Raw genomic sequence first — 12625 nt, 5'->3', positions numbered from 1 at the left:
TGGAATATAGTTGATTTACAATGTTGTGTTAGTTTCAGGTGTACAGTAAAGTGAATTAGTTATACATATACATATATCCACTCTTTTTTCGATTCTTTTCCCATATGGGTCATTACAGAGTATTGAGTAGAGCTCCCTGTGCTATGCAGTAGGTCCTTGTTGGTTATCTATCTTGTATGTAGAAGTGTGTGTATGTGAATCTTAATCTCCCAATTTATCCCTCCCCCTTTGCCCCCCACCCCCTGTAACCCTAAGTTTGTTTTCCACATCTGTGACTCTATTTCTGTTTTGTAAATAAGTTCATTGGTACCATTGTTTTAGATTCCGCATATAAGCGATATCATGTGATGTTTGTCTTTCTCTGTCCGACAAGTTTTCTTTTAATGAATGATAAGTCTCTTGAGACCTGGGGCCTTTGGAGATATTCCAGATGAAGCAATGTAAGCAAGGACTTGGGCTTGGAAATGTGTGTGAGATACGTGAGGGGAAAGTTGAGGAAATTGATCCGTGGGGATTCACAAGAGGTGTTTGGTTGGGTTGGGTTGGGTTGGGTTTGGTAGCAATAGAAATTAAAGTCATAAGCATGCACTTAGCATGAAGTTAGGAATTTAGGATTTATCCTGAGACAACTAAGCTGAGAGAGAGTCCTTTGAAGGTTCCAAGAAATGGGAGGAACAATGAACGGTGTCTCTTGGGAAGAAGAATCTAAGCACGGTATATACAGTGAACAAGAACCGGGCAAGCTGAAGGCTAGGAGATCGTTCAGGAAGCTATTATAAGGGTCCTGGTATGTGATCATCGAGACCTGCTTTTGATAGCAATTGGAGGAAGAAAAAAATCAAAATTAGAGATGGTTTCTAAAGAAGAATCAACTGAGTCAGAATTGACATTCAAATCTCATAGTTACTTGAAAGAAGTCGTACTCATTAAACTCCCTGGAAATGGTAACCTAGAGTCGAGCTATGCCCATGTCTGTAGTTCATCTGTTGCTGCAATTAAAATGAAGAAAATGCAGCCACTCTTGGATTGGAAATGCTGAACAGGTCTCCAGTCTCAAGGGACGGCAGTTCCCCGGCTGTGCTAACAATTGGAATTCTCAATGTTCCTTTGTCTTTTAGGCATATCCGCACTAGACCATTAGTTATGGACTGAATTGTGTCCCCGCCAAAATCCATATGTCCAAGTCCTAATCCCTAGTATCTCAGAATGTGACCCTATTTGGAGATAGAGCCTTTAAATGGCTAATTAACATAAAATAAGGCCGTATGGGTGGGCCCTAATCCAATGTGACTGGTATCCTATAAAGGAGATTAGGGCATAGACACACACAGAGGGAAGACCATGTGAAGACACAGGGAGAAGACAGCCGTCTACAAGCCAAGGAGAGAGGCCTGAGGAAAAACCAACCCTGCTGACACCTGGGTCTTGGACTTCCAGCCTCCAGAACTGGGAGGCAATGAATGTCTGTTGTTTAAGCCACCCAGTCTGTGGTACTTGGTTACAGTAACCCAGCAAGCTGATCCATCATTCTATTCTGGTGGCCGCTTCTGAGTATGCCTGAGAGTTCCAGGGACCTTCTTGGATCATCTTTTTCTCAGGTTTGGTTCACAGCCCATCTGTAGCCTCATTGCTTCAATTAAATCCATTTCACTTGTTCTGTCCTTAAATAGAGAAGAAGGATTCTTAACATTCTCATCACACTGACCCATCCAGTCCAGAGGCACTAGTCACCTGTGGTTATTTCAACTTAATTAAAATTCAGTGAAATTTAAAAATTCAGTTTTTCTGTTGCACTAGCCACATTTCAAATGCTCAGTAGCCACACATGACAGCTCGTAGATCAAACACTCCTATCATCACAGTAAGCGCTATTGGAGCAGTGCTGGTACAGAAGAGAGCTTAAAGCTCTCTTAAAGCCCCGACCAGGTTGTGTTTGTTATGGTTCTCTCCATTGTGAGCAAAATAATCCCACTTGAGGTAGAATAAGTTAAAAAAAAAAAAAAAAAAAAAAAGAGTAGAGGGATGCGAAGGTGGTGGTGGACCTTCTTGGAAGATATAAAATATCCCACAGGATTAGAAGGACAGGTAAAAGAACCAAGGGCGGCTCTAACAAGTTTTGCAAGAGGCCTCTGTGGGCCTTTCTTCAGTGGTGCTGTCAATTTCCATGTCTTCCTATACCACGTCTCACAAGTCAGGAAAGAGAAGAATTTCAATGGCCAATTTTGAGACAAGGTTCTACTCGGCCAAACATGGGTGGTAAAGGGATGGCCCCTTAAGAACAAAAGGGTCACATGATGTGTCCACCCTGGTTTCTTCCCCTTGATCTCAGGGAACAAGGAGTCAGTGTGAATGGAACCACCACCCCAGTCAGGGTCCAGTGCTCTGGATAAAGGTGTCTCTTTAGTTGTTGATTCAGAACCTTCCATTGCATAGTAAGCCTTGTATATGCCTTGATCTTTCAGCAAGTCACAACCCGGCAAATAAGATGGTTCTCTTTACCTGTTTTGACAAACAATTATCGAAGACTCACTTGGTACCCAGGTGCTGGTATGGATGCTATGGGAGATATAAAAGGGAATAGGGTATATTTTGTTAAAAATACATCTAGTCCCTTAATACAAACTCATTCTGTACAAAACTGGGTAATTTGAGAACTGAAAGGGGGCAGGTTTCACTGGATTCTTGGTCTCTTACTTCACCAACCTGAAGAAATACTTTTATCCTTTTTTGGCTTCACCAGTATGAAAAATCATACAAAACAAACAGCCTTCAAAGCAAAGGCTCTCCCTTCCAAAGCAACCATCTCATCTACTTTCACTAGCTCACATTGCCAAGATCAGCTGTAATGACATCTTGCCAAAGCCCAACATTTTATGTGAGTGAGAAAAATCCTGTAATTTTCCATTTTCATGAATAGTTTACTCAAAAAGAGTTTTCCGACTTGAATCCTGTATGTTTTATTTAAGTCATCGTATATATATCCCCCAACCATCCTGCAACGCTGAGCTCTATCATTGAAGCTAAATTCCACACAAAGATTTCGAACCCCTTTAAAATATGCTTTCTACCATAAAGAGGCCCCTTCATTTTGAAGAACTCAGTTGAGATTGAATTCTCTCCTACTTTAAATTAAAAAGCGTTACACGAATGAATCATTAAAATAATTGCATTTGAAGTTGAAAAATTAAATCACTAATGAGTCCAAAATTAATAATCAGCAAACAAAGGAAGGAGTATATGGAGTGGATGACAGCAAAAATGAATCTCCTGGCCGACAAAACAGGGGAGATTTTAATCTGGAGTTGCCCACTCCCAGCTATCAAGTCCCTGATGAATATGAGGGACCACAGTTAATCACGAGGGCAGAGTGCTAAGCGCATCAACAGATTTTGACTTGGTAAAGGAAATAACAGACACCTCTATGGCGAATCTCCACTGTTCCTGATTCCTCTCTATTCCCTTTTTCCAGTTGCACTGATAAATACTGTAATTGTCTTTTCCCAAGGGTTTCCAGTTCTTTGGAAATGCTCACATTGCTTCAAAGCTTTCCATCACCACGACGAAAGGTAAACGCGGAACTTAAGTCTGCTGCCATATTCGAAACTTGAGTTATTTGAAGAAAGCTTGGTTTGTAAAGCCCTACAAGAAAGAAAACCAGCAAGTCATTTTTCTCTCTTGTTCAGATTCTCCTTTACTAGTTTAAACCACCTGTATTTATTCTGGCATTTTTATCTCCCTGGCTCCATTCCCTTTTGTGTTGTGGAAGAGTATTTACTTTCCCCCTTTGTATTACATAGTGTTTATTGCTTTGTAAGAGCAGTTTGCCTTTTGCCTTTTTATCTTTTGCTGATGGGAGAACGTTGCCTTCTGAGTGGTTTCTGAACCCCGGGTATTAAAGCACTCAGCACAGGGATGGGTTTACCATCCACTGAACCCATTTCAAGTTCATTTGCATTGCCCAATACATATTTCTATATTTGTGTGTGGATCTAAGAGGAGCTGAAAATCATTAAAATTCACACTATACTGCATGCTCAAAAATCTTCAGAAAATTCATTGGCTGTCTCGGGGGTACTGGGAGGCTTTTACCTTGCATACACTTGTCCATGTTTTAGAGATTGTGAGTAAACATCCAGTGACTTACTCTAGGCTAAATTAAAGAGTTGTTGGGATTGAAATAAACATGCTTACTTATAAGTGACCAGTTGAACGTGAAGGGAGAAAAGTGATTTTTTTCATCTGCAGCAAGTAGATCAGTGTTTGCAGTTCACAAGTGCATACAGTTGTTAAGTTTTTATATGGGTAGTTCCTGGTGTTTATGAATAGCATTATCAAATAGTATATGCAGGCGTTTTCTATTTACGGAATTGGAGATTTAGGTGTGATTCAGTTAAATTCCTATCTGCTCAAAGTTGTTTTTATAATATGAGTAACACTTTTATATCTGTCATAATTCGCAGGTCAAAATATTGTAGTCATGACTTGGGAACAAATCTGCCAAATGGTTTAACTTTTTTTGTTTGTTTTTTTTTTTTTTTTTCTGCAGCTAATCACATTTGACTGATCTTTTCAAATTACACACTAAAAGGAAACAGAAATGTAGAATTTGTTTGCGTTTGTTTTCGCTGAGTTTTGTCACTCCAGGGATAACGGTTACTGCACTTTTGATTTTTATTTGAAAATAAGTCATCACCTCTTTCGGTTGAAACTCCACTCTGCTTTTTCTCCCATTCATTCTGTTCTTGCTAATTATGTGTTTTCTGAGAGCAGTATTTGCCTCTTATTCAATATGTCAGCTTTCTTTGAATGAATTTCAAGATGTTCTAGTAAGCTGAATAAGATTTGGGCTACTTTAGTTCCTCTTTGGGGAACAGTTCTTCATTTTCTGTAAACCACCTTGACTGTTATCTGTAATATTAGTTTATACCCCCTTCTTGATAAACTCTTCTTAGAATTCTGTGAGAGGAAAAATTCTCTTTCTCCTGAAAGACTGATATGTTTCTTTTAACAAATCATGAGCTAAAGGTAACTCGTGATGTTTCCCTTTTTCCTTGGCTTTTGGGGAACACAGAAGTATTTGATTTTCTATAGAGCAGCTACTGTCCTGGATGTAATACTTCCGCTGCAGTGTTTTCCTCCCTTGTCTATAGCCCTTCTTTCAATAACAGAGCTCTAGTTCTCATATTTTTATCGTAAAGGGACTATTTTATATGTCTTTTTTTTCCTTGTCAGAAACGTCAAATACTTCTTTGGAAACAGGTGAAGTTTAAAAGCATTGATATGACCATCTGTATTTTAGAAGAAATATATTGCCTCCTTTTAAAAAAATTTTATTGGAGTCTAGTTGATTTACAATGTTGTGTTAGTTTCAGGTGTACAGCAAAGTGAATCAGTTACACATATACATATATCCACTCTTTTTTAGATTCTTTTCCCTATGTATAGGCCATTACAGAGTATTGAGTACTGTGCTATACAGTGGGTCCTATCTATTTTATATATATATAAAATATCTATCTATCTATTTATTTTATATAGTAGTGTGTATATGTCAATCCCAATCTCCCAATTTATTCCCCCTGCTTTTTCCCCCCAGTAACTGTAAGTTTGTTTTCTACATCCGTTGAGCCTATTTCTGTTTCGTAAATAAGTTCATTTGTACCATTTTTTGAGATGCCGCATATAAGCGATATCATGTGATATTTGTCTTTGTCTGACTTCCTTCATTCAGTATGACCATCTCTAGGTCCATCCAGGTTGCTGCAAATGGCACTATTTCATTCTTCTGTATGTCTCTATTTGTTGACAGCAAACAGGGTACAGGCAGAAAATGTTGCAACGCATCTTAAAGAAAGGAGGGGATGAACCCCATAAAAGATACACTGGAGAATTTAGCGTAGGTGATTCATATGGCCATCCCCTCAGACAAAAATCCCTGGGCAATGCATGTTCCCCTTCGGTTATCACAGGAGAATTGTTGCTCCCACCATACACATGTTATAAAGTGTTTTGAAAATACGATGGTTAAACAAACCTAATAGTGTTTTTAAACTTTGGGACTCGTCCTAGATACCAGTGAGTCCACCATTATGACTTCCTGTAGAGAAAACACATATTAGGTCTGACATCTAAGGCCCTAATGAGTTTTGAATCCCAACTCTTGTACAGATTATTTCTCAGTTCTGTCATTTCTAATAACGGATACTAATCCGGTTCTTAATCTAACATTTTGGGCAGTGTAAAGAATTTTCAGTCCTTGGAAATGTCTCATTTCCAGTCCAAGCTTGTTCGGTACATCCAGATTTCCTCAGTCTTAAAAAGTTCTTTTGCAAAAACCCTGCCGCTGATTCCCAATTCAGCAATTCACATCAACGAACATGTATTTAGCCCCTAGTAAACGTGTCTGTGGTGCACGTGGGTAGGGGGAGGGGCGGGGAGCAAGGACACGGGCCTTTGGCAAAGCGGAATGAGGTCAGCGCTGTAAGAAGAAGGAAACTCACGGAGCTTGGGAGAACGATGCCGTGGCAGGTGGGCAGGTGGGTGCTGGAGCCATCTGGAGGACAGAGGTGGCTCTGGAGTCCGCAGCAGGTGCTGAAGGAAGGTGCCTGCAGATGCTGCGCTTGAAACAGTTTGCAGGTGGGGGAGGCTGGAGGCATAGGAAGGGGACGGCCAAGTCCGGCTCTCTTCTGGCCTGTTTTCCATTAGATTAAATTGAATTAAATGGAACACATTAATGAGAAGATAATAGAAGCGGCTTATCCAGAGACTTCATTCTAACTAGTGCCATCAAACGCCAGATAAAACATTAGATTAGGCCCTTCTGAGCTTGTTCTGAATTTCTGAGGAAAAAGTTAATTATGTAGTTTAGACCCAATGCATGATTTTCTCTGAAAGACCACACTTCTCCTAAAATTCCTTCTAAATTAGCTCCTATTTTTTTCTTCTTCTCTTTTCTGCCCAAGGCCTTTGTAAAAAAAGGACCATGTGGATGCCACCTTCAGCCCTGAGGGAAATGGGTAAAGAGGGCCAACCAGTGGTCCGTGTAATGCAGGGACAAATGCTCATGTGTCCTGGGGTGCCAAGGTCGTGTTCTGGGGCTTTCGACAAAGAGAAACCACCATGGGTGGTCCATAGCTAGCTCTCATTATCTGACCATTAAGGCTTGCTGCCCACCCATGAAAACAGTTCCTTAAGAGTAAATGTAAAAAAATCATATATATATATATTTACATACACACAAATATATCGATATATAAGTCATATGTAATATACGTATATGTATTATGTATATATAATATACATACCTGCATTACAATAATATAATAAATGTGCCATATTTAATATATATAATTGCGATTTTATATATATACAAATATAAATACATAATGGCAGCTATTGGATAAGAGACATTTTCAGTTAATCCCTCTAATTCAGCCAATAATTTAAAATTTTCCGCCACGAAAATTTACCAGAAATTCACAGAAGCAGCCATTGGTAATGAAATGAACGATCTTGTCTGTGTTCCCACCTCTGTGAAGTTGCTGGCTTGCTGGAAGGGTCCCAACCAGACCCAGAATGATGAACGTCACGCTCGACCTTCCTGCTTTGCTGGCGCGCGTCAGAAGGGCCTGAGTGAAACCCGAGAACCTTCGTGGATGCCGACAAGTGGAAGGTTGATCACTCGGGTCTTGAGCAGGAAAAAGAAAATCACAAAACCCCGGTCTCAGTAGGATCAACTTTTGCTGATTTTTTCCACTTTCCAGAGCTAAAGATAAAGTATTGCATTAGGAATCATTACAAGTTCTTTCAGTGGGAAATATTGGCGTATTCATCTACTTATATTGAACAGGCAGCTACCTCCGATAGGTTAATTTTGGTTTTTCTTCCTTCCAGCTTATTACAAATCTAAACTACCTTCACAATTTATTTTTAAGATTATGGTTTGGAATTCCGTCTATTTTTACACCGTTTAAAACTATTCGCAAGAGATTGCCTGCATTAAGGAAAAGCTGGTATGTCTATTCACATACAGATAGCCAAGGGACACAGTATTTCTTCATAGGACGTCTTGTTCATATTTGAAGGTCAGTTGCCCTGGGAGGAGTAGGAGTGGGGAGGGGGCCCAAGTGCACCCTCACTTGATGGTCAGGCCCCCTGCAGCCTAATTACTCTTAGAGCTAGTTTCTGGAATACTGGCTGCTCTCGGCAGGGTCTCATTCCATCCGAAGCTCTCTGTAACCTCTCCTCTCAGAATGCACGATGCTTTAGATTTTTTTAAAACAAAACAGCGAGACCGCCTCAATTCTTACCGCTGCCTGACCAGTTCATCTGTCTGGTGCACAGCTTCTGAGCTGTGTCCCTAGGATGTATCTTCCGCTGGAAAGTTCCCCATAGTCTAACGGCAGCCACTTTTAGTTTCTTTTCTTAAAAATTTTACCGGAGTCTAGTTGATTTACAATGTTGTGTTAGTGTCAGGTGTACAGCAAAGTGATTCAGTTATACGTATACGTATAGTCATTCTGTTTCAGATTCTTTTCTCATATAGGCCACCACGGAATATTGAGTGGAGTTCCCTGCGCTCGACAGTAGGTCCTTGTTGGTTGACTATCTTATATATGATAGTGTGAGGATGTTCATCCCAAGCTCCTGATTTACCCCTCCCCCCCTCCACGTTTCCCCTTTGGTAACCATAAGTGTGTTTTCAGTATCTGTAAGTCTGTTTCTGTTTTGTAAATAAGTGCTATTAATTTCTCGGATTCATTCATCTGCCTTGTATGACTGAGTTGTCCTGAGCATAGCTTAGGAGGACTTGCTGATCTCTTAGATCTCATTCTTTGTAACATTTCAATTCTACATTAAGTAGAGTCATAGGCATTTGACCCATGGCAAGCCGAAAATATCATATCAATGCTAGAGATTTCATCCTTCTATGAAATGATGTAGCAAGCATTGGAGACCAAGTTGAAGCCGTATATTGTAACGGAGTCTTACGTAATGTGCTAGTTACCTTCTCCATCTGGCTATTCGATCATTTTCTGACAGGCGGTCTGCCAAGCTAGCTGTTCAACTCACTATCTTCAATGGAGAGTTTTGTGTTGAGAATTCTCTCCTGAATATGGTTATGACGTAGGTCTCCAGCAGCGTGGTCGCTCTTCTGGCTGCCTGTACAAAGCCACCCTCTCTGGTACGTGTGCTTTTTGTTGAGGGTCACCCTGCAGAGGCTCAGGTCCTGAATAACAACCTCAGTGATTTTTTTTTTTTTTTTTTTTTTTTGCGTTACGTGGGCTTCTCACCGTTGTGGTCTCTCCCGTTGTGGAGCACAGGCTCCGGACGCACAGGCTCAGCGGCCACGGCTCACGGGCCCAGCCGCTCCGCGGCACGTGGGATCTTCCCGGACCGGGGCACGAACCCGTGTCCCCCGCATCGGCAGGCGGGTTCTCAACCACTGCGCCACCAGGGAAGCCCCAACCTCAGTGATTTTTAAATACACTTGCCACTTGGGATTTGGAGAACTTTCCAGAGGACAAAAAGCATGTTCTAATGCTTCCCTACTAGGTTCTAAGTCTAAAACCTTGGTCTAGCAGACTGCAGTGAATTCAAATGACCTGGCTATGAAACTTTTTTTCTTCCTTTGGAGAAGGGTAAAGTGATCTTTATTTTGAGTTTTGTCTTGTTTTGTTTTATAACGCAGAAGGCTGCTCTCCTGGAGAACTTCTGTGTTCTTTCTCGTTTTGTCTAAGTCTGTAATACTTATTGCCCATTGGATGTCATTTGTCGGAAGTCTGACTCTTTAGCTTTAACTTCCTTGAGAGCCTTGTGTTCTACCATCAAGTTCATAGACATACACACACTACTCAGTAGACCTACAGTATACTAAGATGAAAGCTGACATTTACTGGGCTTTTCTTGGGCATTGAGTATCACTGTAATTATATGCATTAACTCAATCTTCGCAACAATCCTGATTTAGGTATTTCACAGAAAAGGAAATTAAGCCTCAGGAAGTTTACAAGTAACTTCCCTAGCTACTAAATGAGGAAGCTAAGATTCAAGTTAAGACTCCTCTGATTCCAGAGCTTCCCTGCAGAACTCCACGCAGACCTTATCTGGCTGGAAACCTCCAATTCTTCAGTCAAAGGAGTGTGTGTCCTGAAATACAATTTTGAGACCCAGAAATTAAAGATCAATAGCTGAGCCGACCCCAATTTTTTGTTTTTTACATTTTTAACATCTATTTCTTTAGATAGCCTTGGGTCTGTGAATTCATTATTTTTTTTTTCCTGTTATAAGAAATGCTATTTCTGTTGAAGTGCTGCTGGATTTGGAAATCATTCTCATGACTAAATATTTGTTTGTCTTGGAAGAGCCCGGTGTAGGGCTATGCTGCCAGTGGGTGCTCAATAAAGATTAATGGGTGGCCACGCACGTCTGGGTGGAAGTCGTGTGTTTAGGATCTGCTCAGTTCTGCGAAAGAGACAGAAATGATGTGCGAAAGGTGAAAATCACAGGAGCATGTGATCGTGGGTTTCTGGATTTTTTTAAATTTAATTTATTTATTTTTGGCTGTGTTGGGTCTTTGCTGCTGCGCACAGGCTTTTCTCTAGTTGCGGAGAGCGGGGGCTGCTCTTCATTGCGGTGCACGGGCTTCTCACTGCGGTGGCTTCTCTTGTTGCGGAGCACGGGCTTTAGGCACCCGGGCTTCAGTAGTTGTGGTTCGTGGGCTCAGCAGTTGTGGCAGTTGCTCCGCGGCATGTGGGATCTTCCCGGACCGGGGCTCGAACCCGTGTCCCCTGCATCGGCAGGCGGACCCTCAACCACTGCGCCACAGGGGAAGCCCCTGGGTTTCTGTCTTTGACTTTATTATTTAATGGTCCCAAAGGCCCAGGGACAGAAGGAATGGGAAGATAGAGCCTAGTGTTTTCTTGAGAAATGATTGGGAAGTCCTGTGAAAATTGGCTTCCAGGGCCTGCTTCCAAAGCTAATATCGACTGTGAGAGAAAACCTGGTCCTCTGATGAGGACTGAAAAGAACCAAATATTTTTTTTTAATTGACACATTTTCTATTATTATATACATATAAAGATGATGAGTAATATGCCATATCAGATGGTTTATTCAAACTGTCAGAATAAGGGCTGAAGCGTGAGTAACTTTCCAAAGAACCTTCTGGGAAATTCAAGCAGTGAAAAGTAGCAGGAACCAGCCATGAGTTCTTCTACATCCCAGGCATCCCTGAAAATCTTGGGGGAACAAAATAAGTTTCTCCCCAAAAGTACAATACTTGGCGGGACATTTCTAGAGGAAAAGGAAGGAGCCGGATCGTTTACTCCAAAGCCAAACGTCCACGCACCGTCGAGGTGTGTACACTCGACTCAAAGACTAGGGTCAGCCATGTGACACAGGGGGTGGTGTCCCCACTATGAAGGCTGATGACGGGGCACCAGTCCAAATCTCCGCAGAACTTCGAGATGTGAGAGCCCCTCACTTGGAAAAATCAAGCTCTGCTTTGGCATTAGAGGAAGTAGAAGGAGGGAAGCCTGAATTGCTAGGAACAGTACCGCAGGTCTTGGGCTGGGCTGGGCCGCGGTGTACTGATACTGCGGTGTCGAGGAAGGTGTACCAGCAGAGCGCATGGGGTGACCCTGATTCGACTCGAGGCTTATGGGTGTCAGTCTCACCATCTGCCAAGCGAGCAGGCAGAGACTTGCTTTCCAGGGTCCATTCTAACGCTACTATTTCAGCCTTGCTGGGTTCCTCTGTGAGCTGAGGCTTCGCCCATGTGTGTATCTTGAGGTTTTTGATGAGAATTTATTTATACAATGCTACCTTTAGAAAACCTTTCCTTTTATCCCCACTCAACTCTCCTTAGCAACAGAGAAGTCTTAATGACGTTTGATTATTTGGCGTTTCAGGGATAGAGCCTGTTTCATGACTATATCACCCTCCACTGGTGACACCATGGGGTGCCATTTTGTACCCCCCTAAAGAAAGGTGACTTTGAGAAGCAACCCAGAAGAGATTTTAGGAAAATAGGTGTTGTAGCCAGGAGAGAACTTACTATGTGTGTGCTGCTTAAACGTATGAAAATGATGCAGCTCGTGTGAACAAAAATAGTGTGAAATATACGTGTAATTATGCCCAAGGTAAAGACACATGTTTATAAAGCACCCCCCTCGAATACAAGTTAAAGGTTTGAGAGGTGAGGAGGACTGTGTCCCGGTAGCAGGAGCAGGGCCTGTGTCAGCATCCAGAGAGAGGGAGAACGGAGAGGGGGGTATCCAACGCCTCTGTGGTGATTCTCCCAGGAAAGACCTGACGAGCTGCTGACATTTCTCTTAGAAGAATCAATGAATCTTTGTTGCCTTCTGCCTCCTCATTTGACCTTATTTTGTTCTGAAACAGAGAAGGAGGAAAGAAAGAACTGAACTGGTGGGATGGGATAAGGGGTAGGCAGACGGCGGACAGGAGGAGATGTCCGTCCGTGCTGTGGAGCCCACCGACCGGGCCCCCGATCGGCGCCGGGGATGTGACCGTTTGCTTGCTGTGCGTAGTCTTATTTGTTTCTGCTTCTCATTTCCATCCTCGCCCTGGTGTAATAAGTCACCATCTTCCCAGACGTCATGCC

This window comes from Kogia breviceps, chromosome 3 (genome assembly GCF_026419965.1).
Source record: "Kogia breviceps isolate mKogBre1 chromosome 3, mKogBre1 haplotype 1, whole genome shotgun sequence".
In the NCBI taxonomy this organism is placed as follows: domain Eukaryota; kingdom Metazoa; phylum Chordata; class Mammalia; order Artiodactyla; family Physeteridae; genus Kogia; species Kogia breviceps.
This window is presented reverse-complemented; position numbering follows the sequence as displayed.